Below are 19,603 nucleotides of genomic sequence, written 5' to 3' on the forward strand. Positions count from 1 at the left end.
TGCGATTTCATGCATAATTATTGACATAATGAACATTTATATCTCGAAAATGGGAAAACACAAATGTTCTTTGACATCTTTAAAAAGAGTCCCAAATTTTATCTTTTATGGAACATCATAAAGCATTTACAAAATTATCATGACTGGTTACTCATTAACTCTGGAAGCTTCAGAGTAACTATATGGAGTAAATGGTTCAAGTGGCCCAGTACAGTGCTTTGGAGTTTATTAAAAGCCAGGATCAACATAATTACAGTGTGTCTGACTTTCAGTTGGGGGTCTTTGCTCTGAAGGGTTGTAAGGATTAATATGACTGTGTTGTAGCAGTGTCTCTACCACAATTAGTATTCAGCAGTCTTTAGTCAACCTAAAATCTGAATTTTATGGTGAGTTTGGGAGTAGTTGTAAGGACTCAGTTTGTGCATATATTTATTCAACCAACAAACACATATTAAGCACCTATATTCATCTTTGAATCTATTCAGCTTCGCACTTTTCTATTATTTCTCCCATCTATGCTTTCTCATAATGAATTTACGAAATGTTTATTTGGGAACTTGAGGTCAATTGTGCCTGAGTGGAACATTTTAGTCTCTTCTTCCCCTAACTCTGGCTGATACAAAGGTCACAGAAAGGAATAGGTAAAAGTTTTATTATGAACATGAGCTTTGAGATCAAATACTTTGGTGTGTTTGAAAATTTTGGAGATGCATTTCCAATTCTCATTTAAGATTTTGAGAAATATGCCATGGGCATAGAATCTATTGCATTTTTACATACTCAAGAAAAAATAAAGCTTAAAGAAATCAGAATGGTCAGGGGGAAGAGGGAAGGGATATTGGTAGAAGAGGGTAAAGGGGGTCAAACATGGTGATGAAAGGAGAACTGACTCTAGGTGGTGAACACACAATGTGATATATATAGATGATGTATTATAGAACTGTACACTTGAAACCTATACAATTTTACTAACAATGTCACCCCAATACATTTAATTAAAAAAAAATCATAATGCCAGTATCCTTCACAATACTTTTCTTGTTTAAAGGCTGGCTCTGTCCCACCACATCTCACCTACTGCATCACATTACCTTAGGGAATCTCTCTAGGCTCTGCCTTAGGGACCTAATTATCTGGTTTGCTTATCCTTTGCAGACACTTCGCTTCAGATGCAGTTCTTTCCCTTTCTGCAACCTAGAATTGTCCTTTATATCCTGAGCTCACCTTCACATGGATTCAGATTTCTCTTTTTCTGGTAACCCTGATCTGAGACAAAGACCTGGGTCTCCTTCTCATCCTTGTGGGCCATAGTAGCCAAAAAAGCAAGCCTACATGAATGGACCTAAATTGGGAAATGTATTTATTACATCCTTTTCATGACTAAGAAAAATTGGTTAGTTCAATATTACTTCAATACTGACATCAATGCTTCAGTGAGATATTTTGGCTCTACCAGATTTTTCCATGTTCAGAATGAATCTTTAAAAAAGTATCTTATCTGAGATTTTAATATCTCCACATCAATTCCCCAAAAAGAATCTTTAAAAAAAAAAGCCTACCTGTAGTTTGCCTATGTGTGCCAAAGTTCATTACAATGATATCAGGAATAAGTGTGAGGAGCCAAGTTTCCAAGGGCTTGTTGTTATGCAGGATGAGCCAAAACACAGCCTTTTTAAAATGAAACAGATTTATTTAATGATAGGATGAACAGAACAATAGGAGTCACAGCAAGAGACAAGTGAAGAACAGGTGGCACTGAACTGTGTAATCAGTATGCCAAATGAAGGTCGATGATGTTACAAAATCACAAATATCAATCAATGTGGGAGCCATTATGATATATCACACTCCTGGAGAGGAAAAAAAAAATCCTGTTAAAACACCCTTGTCTAAGGAGTGTTGCTTACTTGCTGCATATCCTCTGGCCACAAAATAGTGACTGCAATTGTCAGTAGGGAATGCTGGGTACAAGTACGTTTTTGTTTATTTTATGACAGCTTCATTCAGATATAATTTACTTACCATAGGTCTCATCCATTTAAAGTGGTTTTTGGTATATTTACAGAGTTACGCACAATTAATTTTAGAACATTTCCATCACCCCGTAACAGAAACTCCTTACGCATTTAGTAGTCATTCCCCATTTCCTCCAATTCCCCAGTCTTGGAGACCACTAATCTGTTTTCTATCTCTATGGATTTGCCAATTCTGGAAGTTTCATATAACGGAATTGTACAATATGTGGTCTTCTGGGACTGGCTTCTTTAACTTACTGTCTTCAAAGATCATGCATGTTGTAGCATGAATTAGTAGTTCATTCCTTTTTATTGCCAAGTGCTATTCTACTATATGGATATATCACATTTTATTTATGTATTCATTAGTTGATGAATTTGGATTTAAGGGCTGGACAGAGATGCATTCCTTCTGTAATAAAATCTAAGCAAATTTTTTAATTTGTGGGGCAGCTTGTATAGAAAGTGAAATGGTTGAACAAAAGAATGGAAAATTGGAATCTGAGTTGTGAAAAGTCAATGTTTTTTTCTTTTTTTAGAAAGCAAATATCTAATATTTAATTCTCTATATTCTATAGTGTTGATATAGGCCCCCACCCCCAGTGTTACCACCAAATGTCTATTGAAAGTTAGTCACTGACAGCTGACGCTTTGAGTTGTGTTGAGAGCAAGTAAAGGAAATCAAAGAGATGGGCCGTGTCCTTTGTTTAGGTTGATACCAGTGAACAGAGTTATAGGAACTTAAAGCAGAGAGGAGAACAAGAATTCAGAAGCAGAAAATGATTCAGACGCACCTTGAAGAAAACCAAGCCTCTCAGACTTTCTAAAACTCTTAGGGAGGGCCTTGGAAATCCCACAGGCCATGAACAAGAGTTCCAGTGGTATTTATCAACATCTTTGGGTGCAGGGAAACCCTAGTTGGCATGCAAGGACCACAATGAATGAATCTGTGTTATGAAATATGACTAAAGCTTTAAAAAAAACTATAATGACAAAGGCTTGAGCTGTACACAAGAATAGCTTCAAATGCATTGAACTTTAAAAAAAATTATAAATAAATGGGGTCACTTTTAAAAAATCATTTTTTTTCTTTCTATTATGAATAGATTATCTTGGATGGCTTTGAGCATCCATAGGCCTGGGTTTGGTTTCGGAAGAGTAGAAATAGGTGCAAGAAGAATAATGATATTTAACGGTTCATGTTTAAAAATAAGATTTTTACAAATTTTTAAACCTGTCTTTAGAAAGGATTCTCTAAATTCTTTCATTTTTCCTTTTAACTTATCAAGGTCTAGGCTTGGTGGGCTAATGGAGATGGTGTCATATACAAGAAGTCTAGGTAGGAAGAGAAAGTGGAGAGATCCTGCCCCCTTCAGATCCTGGGAAGAAAGCAGAGAAGAAACTGTTGGTGGCCAGACATGCGTGTCCTAGGGAGGAGGGGCTTCAGCACCAGGATAACATCGCTGGCACGGGGGCTCTTCAACTGCACTGCCTTTCCCTCTCGTTGTTTAGGGCTTGATACAAAGGCTATCTCTTGAATTCCCCCACATAAAACTCGGGGCATAGCCACATGAAAGTAAACTTGATAACAAAATTAGAAGACAGTGAGGATTTGAAGTCTAAATGTCCCAGGTGTTGTGGACTTTGGAATTCTAGCCAGCCTGCCAAAGGACCGTCCCTGGTAGGGTGGACCCAGGATTAGAAGCCTGATGGAAGATGATGCAGAGAAACGTGCCTGTAGCCAGCCAGAGCTGAAGGAACACAAACCCGGAAAAAGGGGATCTGGACCTCAGATCGCCAGGCTCATACTGCTATGTCAGAGCCGTTAGATGCCGTTGTATAAATCGGCTATCAAGGAATTATTTAATGTACTGAATGAGACTAAACTTTATACAAAACTCGATATTTACTAAATATATTTTTATCTACCTACCTACCTACCTACCTTCCTACCTACCTACCTATCTACCTATCTACCATCTCTCTAATCTATGTATCACCGATGTAGGTATTTTATTTTTGCTTACTAACAGGTAAAAACTTAGGCCAGAGCCATTAGAGATGAAATAAAGAAATTGCATTTTCTCTGCACATCAGATTTACAGTGAGATTTAAAGTTTGTGACTCATCTCCCTATATTCCACTATTATCTGCTATTAGAATAAACAATCGTTCTGGTACTAATCAAATCTTCCTCACCAGGTATTTTGAAATGCTGTGGGATATAGCCAAAGAAAACCTGTCCACCTTGTTCTTTTTGTCATTGTATTTTTCTTTTTCATTTACTAATTTTTGTCCTTAACAGTTCAGAGCCAAAAGAAACAGGTGGCTTGCAGTTCTGGTGTACTGGGTATGAGTTCTCCAAGTAAGCTAGTGCTCCATTCTGAGACTGGCTTTTGATTTCCATAATATCTTGAAACACTCTAAGGATACTAATTAGAATTTTTGTTTTTGAAGAATGTCTCTAGTATGTATTATTTGTACTCCATCCAGGGTAAATTTTTTCTATTTTGCTTTGTGCGTGAAATTTGTTGAGTTTTGGTTGAGCAATCATAGTTTTGAAATGGGGACTACATTGAGACGTATAAATGCCTCGGATGGCTTCTCCTTTGTGAAAGGTCTATTGAATGAAATGATTGATTATAGACTTTAGGCTCCGTTGGTGGTGATTGGTAGGCTAACTAAGAAACCTAACAGTTTTCTAAGTCAGAGAAATGTGGTGATTGTGTTCATTTGCTACAGTTACCATAGCAAAGTACCACAGACTGGGTGACTTAAACAACAGAAATCTATTTTGTCACAGGTCTGGAGGCTACAAGTCTGAGATCAAAGTATTGGCATGATCGAGTTCTTCTGAGACCTCTCTCCTTGGCTTGTAGATGGCATTCTTTTCCCTTTGTCTTCATATAGCCTTCCCTTCTATGTTTGTGTCCCAATCTCCTCATTTTATAAGGACACCACTCATATTTGATTAAGTCCCACCCTAAAGACCTCATTTTAATCGAATTACATCTTTAAAAACCCTATCTCCAAATACAGTCACATTGTGAGGTACTAGAGTTAAGATTTTAACATGAATTTGGGGAGAACACAATTCCACTATAGAGATTTTTACTGAGTTTTACTCCTTGAAGAACTGTCACTTCTGTTTTACTCTTCAGGTTCATTGAGGTAGTTTGGAGTTCTTCCAGGCTTGATCTGCCTATAGCCCCACCCCAAGCATTCACACTAATAATCCTTACCAAACAAATCTTCCACTGTTTTTAGTGGAAAGTTCTTGGGGCTCCAGCTGGAGAAGAAGGCTGCAGCTCTCCTGAATGTGCATCTGTTCCACCCGAAAGACGACATCCCCTATTACAGCCTTTTCTTGAATGTTAACTGGACTGTTTTGGTTTTGTAAAGCTGGGTTTATAAGCATAATTCTTTTCCATCTTCTAGAAATTTGTGAAAGTATCAGACTATCACATCTGTAGAAGTCATCCTCTCTTGACTCCACCGTGCCATGGATCTATTCTATCTTTTGTCTGCCTTTATTGTTATTTCGAAGGGAATTTGGGAGGGAGGAGAGTAATATGTATGCTTTGTATAGCACAGTGAGTCAGAAGTTAACTATAAAATTTTAAACTATTATGTTTGTACTTCTATTAGTGGTTTATATAGAAACGTTTTGTAGGTTGTTTCTTGATCATCAAGACAATTTTGAGAGCTATGACCTGGCCTGAACTCCCTGAGGCCTGGGCCCTTCATTAATACATTTAAGATGATGATGATGATGATGATACTCATATCACAGAGTTTTTAGGATGCAAAGAGATCAGGTATGTAATGTGGATACAGTGCTTGACACATGGCCGACTCTCTAAAAATATTAGTTTGCTTGCCTGGTGCTGAGTCCTATAGCATTTTCAGGCCCCAGGCAACTCTGCTCACAGCCTAGTTATGCCATTACAGCGGACTGTAATGCCCATTCATTCTCTTTCCTGAAGTGCTTCTGTGTATAGCTCCCTAGGCTACTGGCTTATTTTCAGCTTGCTCCTTTGTAACATTCCTCTCCTAAGGATTCACTCATATTAAAAAACTTAACAAAAGTTCCTGCAAGATATTGCTAAATAGAGTATGTTCAAAGTTTTTTCTTGTACAGCTATATCCTTTTCAGTTGACTAAATGTATTGTTTGTGGCTAGTGATACAAAGGGAAAAATGCTCTATTTCAGCATTGTACTTAAACTAATCAGATTTGATTCATATTGTTTTAATGTTCAGGGATCTTGCAAGATTGAGAATTGTTGAGTCACAGTTAATGCAATAAAATCCTTATAATGAATGCTCTTGCGCCATTTTTGTTTCATTTGCCTCTTTTGCTCCTTTCTCTATTTGCCCTTTACTTTCTGATGTGTCCCTTGGGCTTGGATTACAAATCTGAATATACAGTGTGGATTTGGTAACTCAGATCATTTTATGTGCCTAAGTCACTGATCTGCTGTGATATGTGACTAGTATTTCCAGACTGATTTATAATCCTACGTGAGAGAGAGAGCTCTATGTTCAGGGTCATTGAATTTCACAAGAATGGAAAATTAAATGAAAGCTCAAAGCACAATATCTGTTAGATTTTAAAACTCTGAGAATTTCAAGGGACACATACTCTATATGTATCTCATCTGTTTACAACTTTTCTTATCAAAATATTATGTTGTTAAGCTCAGAGGTGCCCAGGATATCAGTTAAGCCTTTTAAAGTCTTTTCATTTATTTGTATAATAGGAAATCATGTTTTGGCAAGTAAAATAGACTTTTTCTCTCACCTAAGCCCTCTATTCCTCACCATTTAGTTGTTTTTGTCATCCCCAAAATCAAGGGATTTAAGACACTGATTTATTTTCATATTATTAAAAATGAGCTAATGCTATAATAGGCATATAAAAAGAAAAGAGAGAGACTGTCTCTTACCACTATTTTGACTTGGAAATCTTAAGGGGAAAGGAAAAGACTAGAAAAATAAGTTTCTTTTATTTCTAAAGTGAACTTAAAATTTTAATTTGTAGGGATGCAGCTCTTACTGAAGTTAGATCTTATTTAATAAGTGGAAAGGTGCTAGAAGGCCCTTAAAAATTTCATGACAAAATCAATGAAAATTTACATATTTTTGTAATTCAAAACTGATTTGGATGCCCACCCACCACCCCTTTGTGTTCTCTGATGTTAAATAAGAGGTGAACTGTAGATAAAAGGATACCTTATAGTCCTTGGGATTGCTTCCAAAAGGATTCTCTCATATCTGTTGCTTCTTACTGCCAATAAAAGTAAAGAAAATCAGAATTAGAATTCCAGGAAACTAGTGGTCAGCTTCCAAATATCTACTGTAAGTTTAGTCCACTCTTGATACATTCCTTATGTATAAATAATTTTTAAAAATCTTTCAAATGGTATGAAAATAAGTGTACAACAAGTTAAAGGGAACAAAAATTGTTTTATATAGATTGAATTATGGTAAAAACAAAACACCAAAAAACCAGCATTTTAAAATTCAGAGGGTGCCAAAAAAATGTATATACATTTTAAGAAAGGAAAATAACTGTATTAAAATTGTAATATTCAATATATACCGATAACAAAAGATGAATACAAGTCATGTGTATACACATTTTTGACACCTCCAGTATAAACATAAAATTAGAAATAGTTTTAATAACTATGAAATGACTCTTTAATAACTATTTATGAAATAAAAATTATAAATAGTTTTAATAACTATTTATGGAATGACTCTTATAAAAACCTTTAAATTTTGTTGTTTTATCCTCTGGAATAGTTCCTGTGTATGATTGCACTCACAATTCACAAAAATGGGTGTTACAGGTAAATGTTTTCACTTACTGTATTGTCCTACAAAATATATACTCAAAAACCAGAAGAGATGGGGTGATTTCAACTAAGTGAGATCTTTTTTTTTTTTTCTGTCTTTTATTTTTGGTAAAATCTTAGATTTCAAATGGTACAGAGTTCAATACAGAATTCATTTGTCTGACTGTCTTCCTGTATCCAGGCCTTCCAGTTGTGTTTGAGTTTTCATTTTGGCTCTGTTGTGTGACATTGGGCATTAAGCTATCTGAGCCAGTTTCCTAATGTATAAAAAAGGAGGATGAGAACTATATGCCTCACAGAGTGTTGTGATAATTAAATACGATCTCCAGCGCATACTGCCTGGATCATGGAAAAGTCTTAACAAATGGCACCTATTATTATTTTCATTGTTGCTACTACTAATAATGACAACAAATTTCCCCATTCAGAATGATTTCAATGGCTACGTTTGTTCTGTCATTGAATGTACAGTAGTACCTGGAAGTTACACCATTTCTTTGAGATCAAAGTATTATTTTTGCTTTTCTTTTCAGAGATTATTTTTAGTAGTTGTTGATTGTTCTTATGTTGTAGCTGATTAAAAAAATAGCTTCTAGGGTAGAATCAAACTGAGGCATATCATTATGATGAATAAATTCAAATACAGATTGAAAGGCAATACCATTTTTAAGAGTATGATGTCCACTTCTCTGGGTGCTAACAAAAAGAAATGAGAGCCAGGGGTCCCTGTCAACATTGCACGAGTTCCAAGAAGTTAAGGTGCTTTCCTCCTCTCATAATCAACGGACAATTCAAAAGGAAGAGTTAAAGTAAGAATGTTTCTTTTTACACAAGTAAAGGAAACCAAAAATCAAATAAAAATTGCTACCAAGGGAGAAAGAGAATTGGAGAACTGTGACAAGTCCCTCTGGGGTCCAGATTGTTGGCGCAATGATGAGAGGTTACAGTGAAAGGAACAATGGGAAATCAGTCATGTGCCTGAAGCTAATCATCTGGCTTCTGAACAAAAGGAGGGAAGAACAAATATTTTGGAAAGGGAAGAAAGCCCAGGGAGTTAGTGCAGAAGTTAAGTTCCTTTATCCAAGAACAAAAAGTCAAAGAGAGTTAATGGATGATTTACTGGAAGCTGAGTGGTAACATGTAAGTCTGAGAAAGCCTTATATGTTATAAAGAGGTTTCCTTTCTCAGATAGTTGAAACAATGTGGAACATTGCTTTAAGAAAATATTTGATAATATATTTTCAGCCTTTTGGACATACTCTTTACTCTTTTTTTAATCATTTTTAAATTAAGCTTTTTGGGGTTGGTTATTGGACATTGGTTAATAAAATTATATAGATTTCAAGTGTACAATTTATTTCTTTTCCTTTATAATTGTAAACAGAAGCGTCCAAGTCCAATGAGTACCTCATTGAAGCTAAAGATGTGTTATTTCCAGTATGCCTAGAGACTGCTATTTTTCCCCTTAATTCCATTAATAACAGTAGAGATGTGTATATATTTATATTTTCTATTTCCTATACCATGTAAGAGGAAATGCAATAAAATATTTAAATGATTACACGATTATAAAGAAACAGTGATTGTTTGAAAAGCTGCATTGCCATTAGCTAACTTGAAATGTGTGTTTGAATATTTGTTAAAAATCTGTCTTCTTTGTGTGGGAGGTATTTTAGTGGAGTCAGAGAATAATGTAGGGAAGTATAGGTTGAATGCAAGTTGAAGAATCTCTGTAAGTGGATCCCAAATGTACTGTAAAACCCCTTTCCCATAAAATGCTTCAGTGAATTGCTTGCTAGATTTGGAAATCAGCATTGTTCAGTTGCCAATAAAGTGAGATATTTCCATTACCCTAACACTTAAATGAAATAACTGGGAAAGGGTGGGTAGGAATGAGATTTAAGTATTTTACTAAGAAACTCTAGGAAAAGTCAATGTTGAAAATATCAGATTAAAAAATGGTCTTTTTTCTTGCTTAGGATGGAGTGCTTATCTGTTTGATACCCCAGTTTATGTCACCAGCTTTATGGACTATTTTTCTCTTCTTTGTCTGCCAGAACAGAGTTCATGCTGGAGCAAGAAAAAAGAAAAAGAGAAAGCCAGTCCATCCCTGGCTACCTCATGCTATGCTAGGCATAATCATTAAACATATGGTTAACTCATTGGGGAAAAAGTAACTTAAGGCTTTTAGTTGACACAGTTTGCCATTCAACTTAGCAAAAATATTTAACCACTATTTCCATTAGGCACAACTCAGTGTAAATAGGAAGAACAGGGACCTAGGGTCGTGGATAGCCTGGCTTTTGGTTTTGATGCTACATCCAACTCACTGTGGGAATTGTAGCCTATCACATAATTTAATCAAGCTTTAGTATCCCCCTTTGCAAAGAAGATTGAATGAGGTGTTCTTTATGATCTCTTTGAGATCTAAAATTCTGTGATGCTGTTTTTCATGTTAAAAATGTTAGAAAGTGACTGTAATAAATAAGTTACAAATAAGGTGCTTCAGAATTTCAGAAGAAATTGCTTCTAACTTTGAGCTATTTTATAGATAGTAATTTCACATGTAGAGATGAAAGAAAATGCCTTTGGGTCAGAGGGAACTGCAAATATATGAAGCAGAAACTGGCAAGATCATTTCAGAGAACAAGTGGTTAAACTCTTTAAAAGCTTTGCCCTTTTTCCTTTCAAGGGAGACAGCCTTTATAAAGACAAAACAAAAACAACAGAAAAGAACAAAAACCCACAACAATACCTGTTCCATAAAAAACCTTATGTAAATGAGAGTCAAAGATTAAAGTTTAAAGAGATTTTATTTCTGATAACCAAAGAAATATAAGTTCATTGAAGAAAATTTGTACAACACACAAATTATAAGTAAGAAAATAAAACACACATAATCCCAACTTAATTACTGTTAATATTTTGGTGTAAGTTCTTGTAATATTTATTTTATGCATAAAGATACATATATTTGTATAATTATGCTCACATTGTGCACATTATTTTGTTACCAATTTTAGAACTTAATATATTAGTATACAGGATTGCTCCTGCCTGGGTCGTTCTGGGGAAATTTAATTCTGAGCTCCTCAGTTTGCTTTGTCAGGGGTCAGCTTTGTCCTTAATGGTACTCTAATCGGTCTCAGAAGGAAGTGGATGCTAAGGTTTGGCTGTAATAAGAATATTTATTGAGACTCAATGGGTATTTATTTTTTCTCAGATAATCTATTTATTTGCCATTCTAGGTTCCTGGAGGGCAAGGACAAGTCTTTGGTACCACTGGGGAACAGTACTGGACTTGACATAAAGTAAATGCTTATGTTTGTTAAGCTGTACTTTCAGCCTAGATGGTTCTGTAGAAGAGGGCCAAGTACAGAATATCTTTCCCACTTGGGGCTAAAGAAAGCTTTTGTGTATTTGGCAACTCCTGACCAAAGGCACTATTTCCCTACTTGCTGTTATTTTCCTATGTATACTATGTGTGTGTGTGTGTGTGTGTATGTAGACAAGGAATGATCACAAATTATGGTGAATGCTCCTTCCGAGTGCCATCCAACGGAAAGGCAGGGATCTTTAATATGGGAAGCAGCACATGGAACCTAAGTAATAGTGTGTGACAAGTTTCACCTTGTTTGGTGCAGTCAATTGGGTGTGAGCTACAGTTGTGAGAAGGTGTGTTTTAACGTGCATCACAAATAATGGATCACAAACAATGCATTCACATGAAATGGGCAAATGGTTTCATCCTCCATCATGGCAACGCTTTGTGTCACATATTACTTTTGGTACGACAATTTCTGTCAAATAAAAACACTACAGTGTGTCCTCATCTACCTTATTCACTGGATCTGGCACCGTGCGACTTCAGGCTCTTCCCCAAAATCAAAATGACCATGAAAGATAAACATTCTGAATCGATTCAGGACATTGAGGCAGCCATGACAGTGCAAGTAAAGACACTCACAAAAGAGGACTTCCAGAACTGCTTTAGGAAGTGGCAAGAACGATGCGATAAGTGTGTTTGAAGTGAGGGGGAGTATTTTGAGAGGGATTAAGGGCAATGTGTCTTTTGCTGTAATAATTTTAAAATTTAAACATTCCCCATATTGTTTGATCGCACCTTGTATATAGCATATGTACTATACATTATAGTATATATATATATGTAATGTTTTCCAAATAAATTTAAAGATATTTACATCTGATGAAACCTTAGAGTATTCATTTTTCCTATTTTTAGCTCCTTAAAAATATTAAAATAATACCTGATTGGCATGGATATTTTTCCTGCTTTTGTTTGACTGGCAGTAGCAACTTAAAAGACCTACAACTGTAAAGGAAAGCCTGGCCTGAGTTCTGTAGACCTTCCTTGATTTAGTTAAATGGCCTTCAGTATGCTCCTAACAGGGTCAGACATGATTAATACTGGATTCTGAGTTCATTCCAATGATGTAGGAATCTAGAGACCTTTAACTCTTCTCTGGGTGTAGTATAGAATTCAGACCAGGCCTAGAATGAATCCTGGTAGTAAGAGAAAAAGGTGATTGGTTGGGAGAGACTCCAGGTTATTACTATCTCTCTTCTCATTTTTAAATTGAGGCTATGGAGAACCACATTGTCGAGCTGAGTTATTAGTTCTACACTAGGGCAATTAGGCACTCACTTTCCCCATTTTTTCTTTAGAATGCACTAATGAGAAAAAATGTAAGGATGTCAGAATAATAGACAATTTTGTATATTTCCCAGACTCTTCTTGGTGCTTAGTAAATGAATAAGATGATAAAGCTTAATTTTGCTCCAACAATAATTAGCTTTTATTTATACCCTAAGATGTTGCTTTCGGGCATTGATGAGGCCTAAGTTTAATTACTTTTTGATGAGGTTTTACTGTCTATTAGCATCCTACTTGTGTTTGGAAGAGAGTTGGTATGGGTTGGGATTTAATCTGAGGATGTGGAGGGAATTGACTGATCTGAGAGAGGGTGATATCCAGTCTTGGTCATATTAGCATCAGGGCTTACCTAGCCAGATCCTGTAACACCATTGTTTAGGCCATCAGAACACAACTCTTTTTCTAGATTGATTTTTCTTCTTTCTTACAGTTTTCTATTCCTTATTTTGTGTGCTTACATTCCTTGATTTCTTTTAGGTTGACAAGAAGTTATTTTCAAAAGTCAACTTGAAAAATTTGTGTTTTCTAATTTGGGACTAATTCACATCCCACTTCATCTCATCCCCTATGTTTCAGAGAAAATGTTTTCTGTGTTTTACTCAACAGTTTTGATATCTTTGAATTTATGTTTCATAAGCACAGGAAAAATACGCTGTCAAAGTAAATCCTCAACCACAGCATACACATTTACAGCTTTCTTCTTAATGTGGATAATATTTTGTTCTAATAAAAGGTAAGGCTTCATTTCAAGGGCACTCTCTGGGTGATGCAGATTCTTGGATTCCTTTGTGTTTTGTTGAAACTCATTATGTGCCTGAATGACTAAAGGGAGAATGGATGTTTTTATATTGCTCAATGGATGTCAGTTGTAATCAAGTTCAAGTAGCAAACAAAGCTCAAAGTGAATGAACACAAGGATATTATCTACCAGTGGCATCTTCATTTTTGAGGTATTGTACCATTCACAATAAAGGCAACAGAGCGACTCTGTTGTAAGTGAACACTGAATATTTCAGTTTAGTTCTTTCAGATTATTGTGAATGTGTCATTAACATAGGAGTGAGCTGGAAGGGAGCCAGTTTCTTTGTTCTGTATCTAAAAATGGATCACTGTACTGTTCAGAATACTCTGAAACCAATGTAGAAAATCATTTATTATAGAAGGACATAGTCTAAATGGCTGAAAATTCTCAATCTAGATATTAGACAGACAGTGACTGAGGACTTGTTTGCAAATCCTCCTTGACTAAAGGATCAGCTTTCTTTACTTGGTTTCTTTAAACAAATGATCATCTGATCATTTTTTTGGTGGATGCATTATTATCACTGATACTAATAAGAATAAAAACTTAACATAAGCTTTATACCAAATTTTTCTAGGAGAGGCTCTTAGTTGTAAGAAAATTAACATGTTCAAATAGCTCAAGTGAAGAGGGGGATAGTGTTCACTGAACAATAAGATCTTACGCAATAAGGTCTTAAGTAGGGTTGAGCTTCTAAACCTGAGGTCAATATCTGAGCTATCTTGCTGTGTCTTTCTTTTTCTGTGGATGTTTTTCCCGTTCTTCTCTTTCTGAGTCAGCTTTCTGACCTTATTCATCTTGCACAGAGACCTATATGGCCATTGTAACATCAACTTTACATGCTCTTTTAGCTCAAATGCCTGTATTGTGGTGGGCTGACTTTCAGTGCTTCAATTCCAAAATCCTTACAGATAAATCTGATTGATTATTAGTAATATACTGGTTGTACTTAGAGCCCCATTCCTGACTAATCAGACATGTTCAAGAGTTGTGGAGTAAGGTCATGTAGAGTTGAGTGTGATAGGTTCTATTGAAGTAGCTGTAGTCGGAGCAGGCAATGATAAGCATATCTATTATAGTAGGGGTGTCAAAACTGCGGCCTGCGGCCAACTGCGGTCCGCAGTCCATCGTTAATTGGCCCACAGCAAATTCCAAAAATATATTTAGTTTACTTAAATAAACCAGGTGAGGGAATACGTACTTCACCTCGAATGAGTGGCCCAGCTGTTTGTGTATTTTACCGCATATGGCCCTTGGTAAAAAATGTTGAAAAAAGTTTGGACACCCCTGGTCTAAATCAATGACCTTAAAACTTTTTCCACCATTACTCACCGAAGGAAATACATTTTTAAAGAACTCCATCCCAGCATTCATCTATGTGATAATCCTTGAAGCAATACTTCCTCTTATTATGTGGTACACTCTGGTATTGCCTTTTTTATTTCTTTCTATCCCAATTCATTCCATTAAATAAAAGCATGCTGCTCTTCTCTCTCTAAATTGATTTCCTGCTCCACTAATGAGTTGCAAATTGTTTCAAAAGCACTGGTCTGTACTTTTCTTTATATTGTTTTCCTTTGTAGCACTTATTATAATTATAATAGGCTTCCCTGTTATATTTTGTAGTTTATATTTTGTAGGAAATACAACAATTAAATTGCCTCCCTTGTTAAATTGCAATCCACATTAAAGCAGAGACTGTCTGTCTTGTTTACTACTGCCTTCCCAGCACCTAACAGAGTTCCTGGCACATAGTAGATGCTCAATTGAGTAAATATTGATGAATGAGTAAATGAAGACCCAAACAGATGGCGCCCTTAATGGGCTCACCTGGTTCTTTGCAAAGAGGAGATTCAGATACATATAAAACTGGCTAATCTAGTACAGCTCTGCTGATAGAAAAAGCAGATGGAAAGGCCCAATGGAGCAAGGAGGGCAGGCCAAAGAAAGAGGTTTTCGTAGAGTCCCGACAGCTGCCTGAAATTTTCCAGTAGGGAAAATGACTGTGGTAGGGAAAGAATCAGTATCAGTCCTGAGCTCAGATCTCTTGGTTCTTTAACATTTATTCCACCAAACTACAATGCCTTTTTTGTTGAATTTTCAAAATGTCATTTTTGCTATTTTCATTTTTATCATTATTGTTCATAATAGAGAAAGGTAGAGGAAGAACCATATAATATCTTGATAAAGACACCATGGTACCTGCTTTCCAATGAGACAAAGACATCTGGTGGGGAGATTAATAGCACACAGAGCTCTATTCCCTCTCTTCTTGCTAGTCCCCTCCTGGCAGGTCACTGACTCCCATCACATCAAGATTCATTTAACTCAATCTTGCAATTTGTGGCTCCTGTTTGTCTCTAGCAGTTGTTTAAAAAACTGCTTCTTACAAACGGCTTTTTTTTTTTTAATTTATTTTTTAAATTTATTGGGGTGACAATTGTTCGTAAAATTACATAGATTTCAGGTGTACAATTCTGTATTACATCATCTATAAATCCCATTATGTGTTCACCACCCAGAGTCAGTTCTCCTTCCATCACCATGTATTTGATCCCCTTTACCCTCATCTCCCACCCCCCATACCCCTTACCCTCTGGTAACCACTAAACTATTGTCTGTGTCTATGAGTTTCTGTTTCTCATTTGTTTGTCTTGTTCTTTTGTTGTTTTTGGTTTATATACCACATATCAGTGAAATCACATGGTTCTTTGCTTTTTCTGTCTGACTTATTTTGCTCAGCATTACACTCTCAAGATCCATCCGTGTTGTCACAAATGTTCCTCTATCATCTTTTCTTACCGCCGAATAGTATTCCATTGTGAATATATACCACAACGTCTTTATCCATTCATCTATGGACGGACATTTTGGTTGTTTCCATGTCTTGGCCACCGTAAACAAAGCTGCAATGAACATTGGAGCACATGTGTCTTTATGTATAAATGTTTTTAGATTTTTTTGGGTAGATACCCAGGAGAGGGATTGCTGGGTCATATGGTAATTCTATTCGTAATTTTTTGAGGAACCTCCACACTGCCTTCCATAATGGCTGCACCAGTCTGCATTTCCACCAACAGTGTATGAGGGTTCCTTTTTCTCCAGAGCCTCTCCAACACTTGTTACTATTTGTCTTGTTGATGATAGCCATAAATGGCTATTTTTAATGGTATCACATACTTTCTTTTCCCATTTGACAAGATTTTGAATCGATGGGACAATTTAACAAACAATTACAGTGGTTTCATCTGTAGACCTACTAAAAGACCTGGGGTACAAAGTTGTATTTATATAAAAAACAATTCACGGGGCCGGCCTGGTGGCTCAGGCGGTTAGTGCTCCATGCTCCTAACTCCAAAGGCTGCCGGTTCAATTCCCACATGGGCCAGTGGGCTCTCAACCACAAGGTTGCCAGTTCAATTCCTCGACTCCTGCAAGGGATGGTGGGCAGCACCCCCTGAAACTAAAATTGAACACAGCACCTTGAGCTGAGCTGGAGCTGAGCTCCCGGATGGCTCAGATGGTTGGAGCGAGTCCTCTCAACCACAAGGTTGCCGGTTCGACTCCCGAAAGGAGTTGCAGTTGCTGCGCCCCCTGCAACTAGCAACGGCAACTGGACCTGGAGCTGAGCTGCGCCCTCCACAGCTAAGATTGAAAGGACAACAACTTGACTTGGAAAAATGTCCTGGAAGTACACACTGTTACCCAATAAAGTCCTGTTCCCCTTCCCCAATTAAAAAAAAAAAGCAATTCATAGACCGATAAGCTTTCTATCATAGTTCCCTGGCATCCACAATGCAGGCCTAAGAGGACTATTATTTTAACACTCAGCCAGTTCCATATGTCCCAAAATATTAATTTACAAGGTGAGACTACTACACTTTTCAAAACAGTCAACTTAATATTGAGTTGATATTGTCAAAGTACAATTTAATTCATTATGAATATGATCTAATGTATAAATTTATCATCCATGCGTATTTACAACTCTTCAAGGGGGATTTATATCTTAGGCCAGTGTTTTTCAATGCTTTTCAGTATGCAGTCCGAACTGGTAGGACACAAGAGAAGGATGAGGGAGTTTTCTTCTGCCATACACTGTCATTCCAACTTTAATCAAACACATATGTCAAAACATGCAGCAGGCATGAATTTTGTTTACAGTACTCAAATGAATGCAGCTCAAGGCTTTTGGGGAACAGTCCTTTGCTCTTCAGTTCAATCCTATTTGGTTTCTTAAAGAGAGTGACTACACATTTTGTGCCAACCTGAGAGTGGGAATTTTTGCTGGGGCTGGGATTCTTGGTCTCTAGTGTCCAGAGGTATCATGAAGCAACTTTTATCTGAAGTCCTACCAATTCTCCTGGTTTCTGCTCTATGAGTAATCCATAAAACTCTGCCAATCTATCCTAAGGTCCACTGGAAAAATACATGTTGCTATTTGTCATTCAGGGTATGTTTTCAGTAAAGAGGAAATGAACACACACATACACTCTACTCTCTCTCTCTCTCTCTCTCTCTCTATATATATATATATATATATATATGTATTCTATAAATGCTTTGTCATTGAAGGTATGCTTAGCTAATGAGGTTCTTTTAATTCATGAAACAAAAGACAAGATATATATTATATATATTTCTGGATATTATTTATTGATTATATAAACATATTAGATATAGAAGTTATGTAAAAGTTAATTTCTAATACTTTAAAAATATTTTTTGATACTAGTGTGGTTTATTTTTAAAAAGCTATGTTTTAGAGATACATATATAAGTGACACAAACTTGGCCATGTGGAGAGAGACAATAATCCCTTTTCTTCTGTATGTGTTTGAAATTTTCCTACTAGCAAAAAGTAAAATGCATATATATTTGAAGTACATATACTTCTGCCCTCCACTCCCACACTCATAGGGAAAATTGGTAGAAATGAGATGCAAATTTCATAGTCTTGGAACACTGCCAATATATGTCATTCAGTGTAAATGTGGGGGCACTCATGCCCTAAGTTGTCAACCTTCCAATCACTCAGTGGCACTAAAGTGCATGCATTTATCTTCAGAAGTGTTTAGTCCATGTTTCTAATTCATTTCCTCATCATTAAATCTCAATTGCAATAGCACAGGGTGCCACAGCTGAGAATCAGGTGAAACTTCCTATGAAAATAAATGCAGGAATTCCCAATTGTGTCTATCCTAATAAAAGCAAAAGTAACATCTAATTATTTATTTTCTTTTAGGAAATAAAATCATCAACAGGGTTATAGCTCTGCTATCCAACCTGACTATGGATTACTTTGGGTACAAAACAAAGCTAGTTTTTCTTTTTTCCCTTTTTTCCCAATTAACTCCATAAGAATTTGCTGATACTGCTGTTTCTGGTGCTGTTTTTGTCACACTAAACTTTACTTCATGGCACCTAATTTTCTTTCAAGGACCTCATAGACTGATCAAGTATAGAAAACTGCAAACATTTATAAAATGCAGTTGAACACACACACACACACACACACACACACACTTTTTTTTTTTGGTCATAAAAATTTCATATTTGAAGACATGCTTCACAAAAGGTAACTCATTTATAAAGGTTTAAACTTTACTTAGTTTATCAGGAAGCTTGTTTTATATTTAACATTATTAAAAAACCTATTTTCCATGTAGAATTTTTCATTTAAATGTCACAGGAACTGGGAATCTTAAAGAGGAAACTTTTCTTATTCTTTCACATCTTGAGTTTTTCACATACTTCCTCTTGGTCTGAAACCCATCCTCATCTCTTCTTTGACAGAGGATGAATTCCTGTCCATCCTTCAAAGGGCAGGTCTGCGAAAGTCTCCTGCTTTCTGATGTCTTTCCCAGATGCTAAAGCTGCAACAATAGCCATTGTACTCAGGATGTTTCCACTACTGTCCTTATCTCATTGTGCTGAATAGCTATATTGCAATCTTCTTCTCTATTAGATTATAAGTTCCTGGAAGACAGATATTTAGTAACATTTATTAAATTGTTGGATTGAATTGTATGTTCAGAAAGCTGTTGAAATAATGGGAGATTTCAAATAATAAACACAGAACAGTAAGAAAATGTCATGGTTGATGGAAATGTTAAGTGAAAAATGACCTATCCCCAAAGTAATTGCTACATATAACTTACTTTTGGGGAAAGATTAAATCACCTTGAAAAGAATCATCGACAAGACCATTTGTTGTCCATTGTCAAATCCTGTTGGAAAGCTGCGTA

The sequence above is a fragment of the Rhinolophus sinicus genome, linkage group LG01 (assembly GCF_036562045.2).
Source record: "Rhinolophus sinicus isolate RSC01 linkage group LG01, ASM3656204v1, whole genome shotgun sequence".
Taxonomy (NCBI): Eukaryota; Metazoa; Chordata; class Mammalia; order Chiroptera; family Rhinolophidae; genus Rhinolophus; species Rhinolophus sinicus.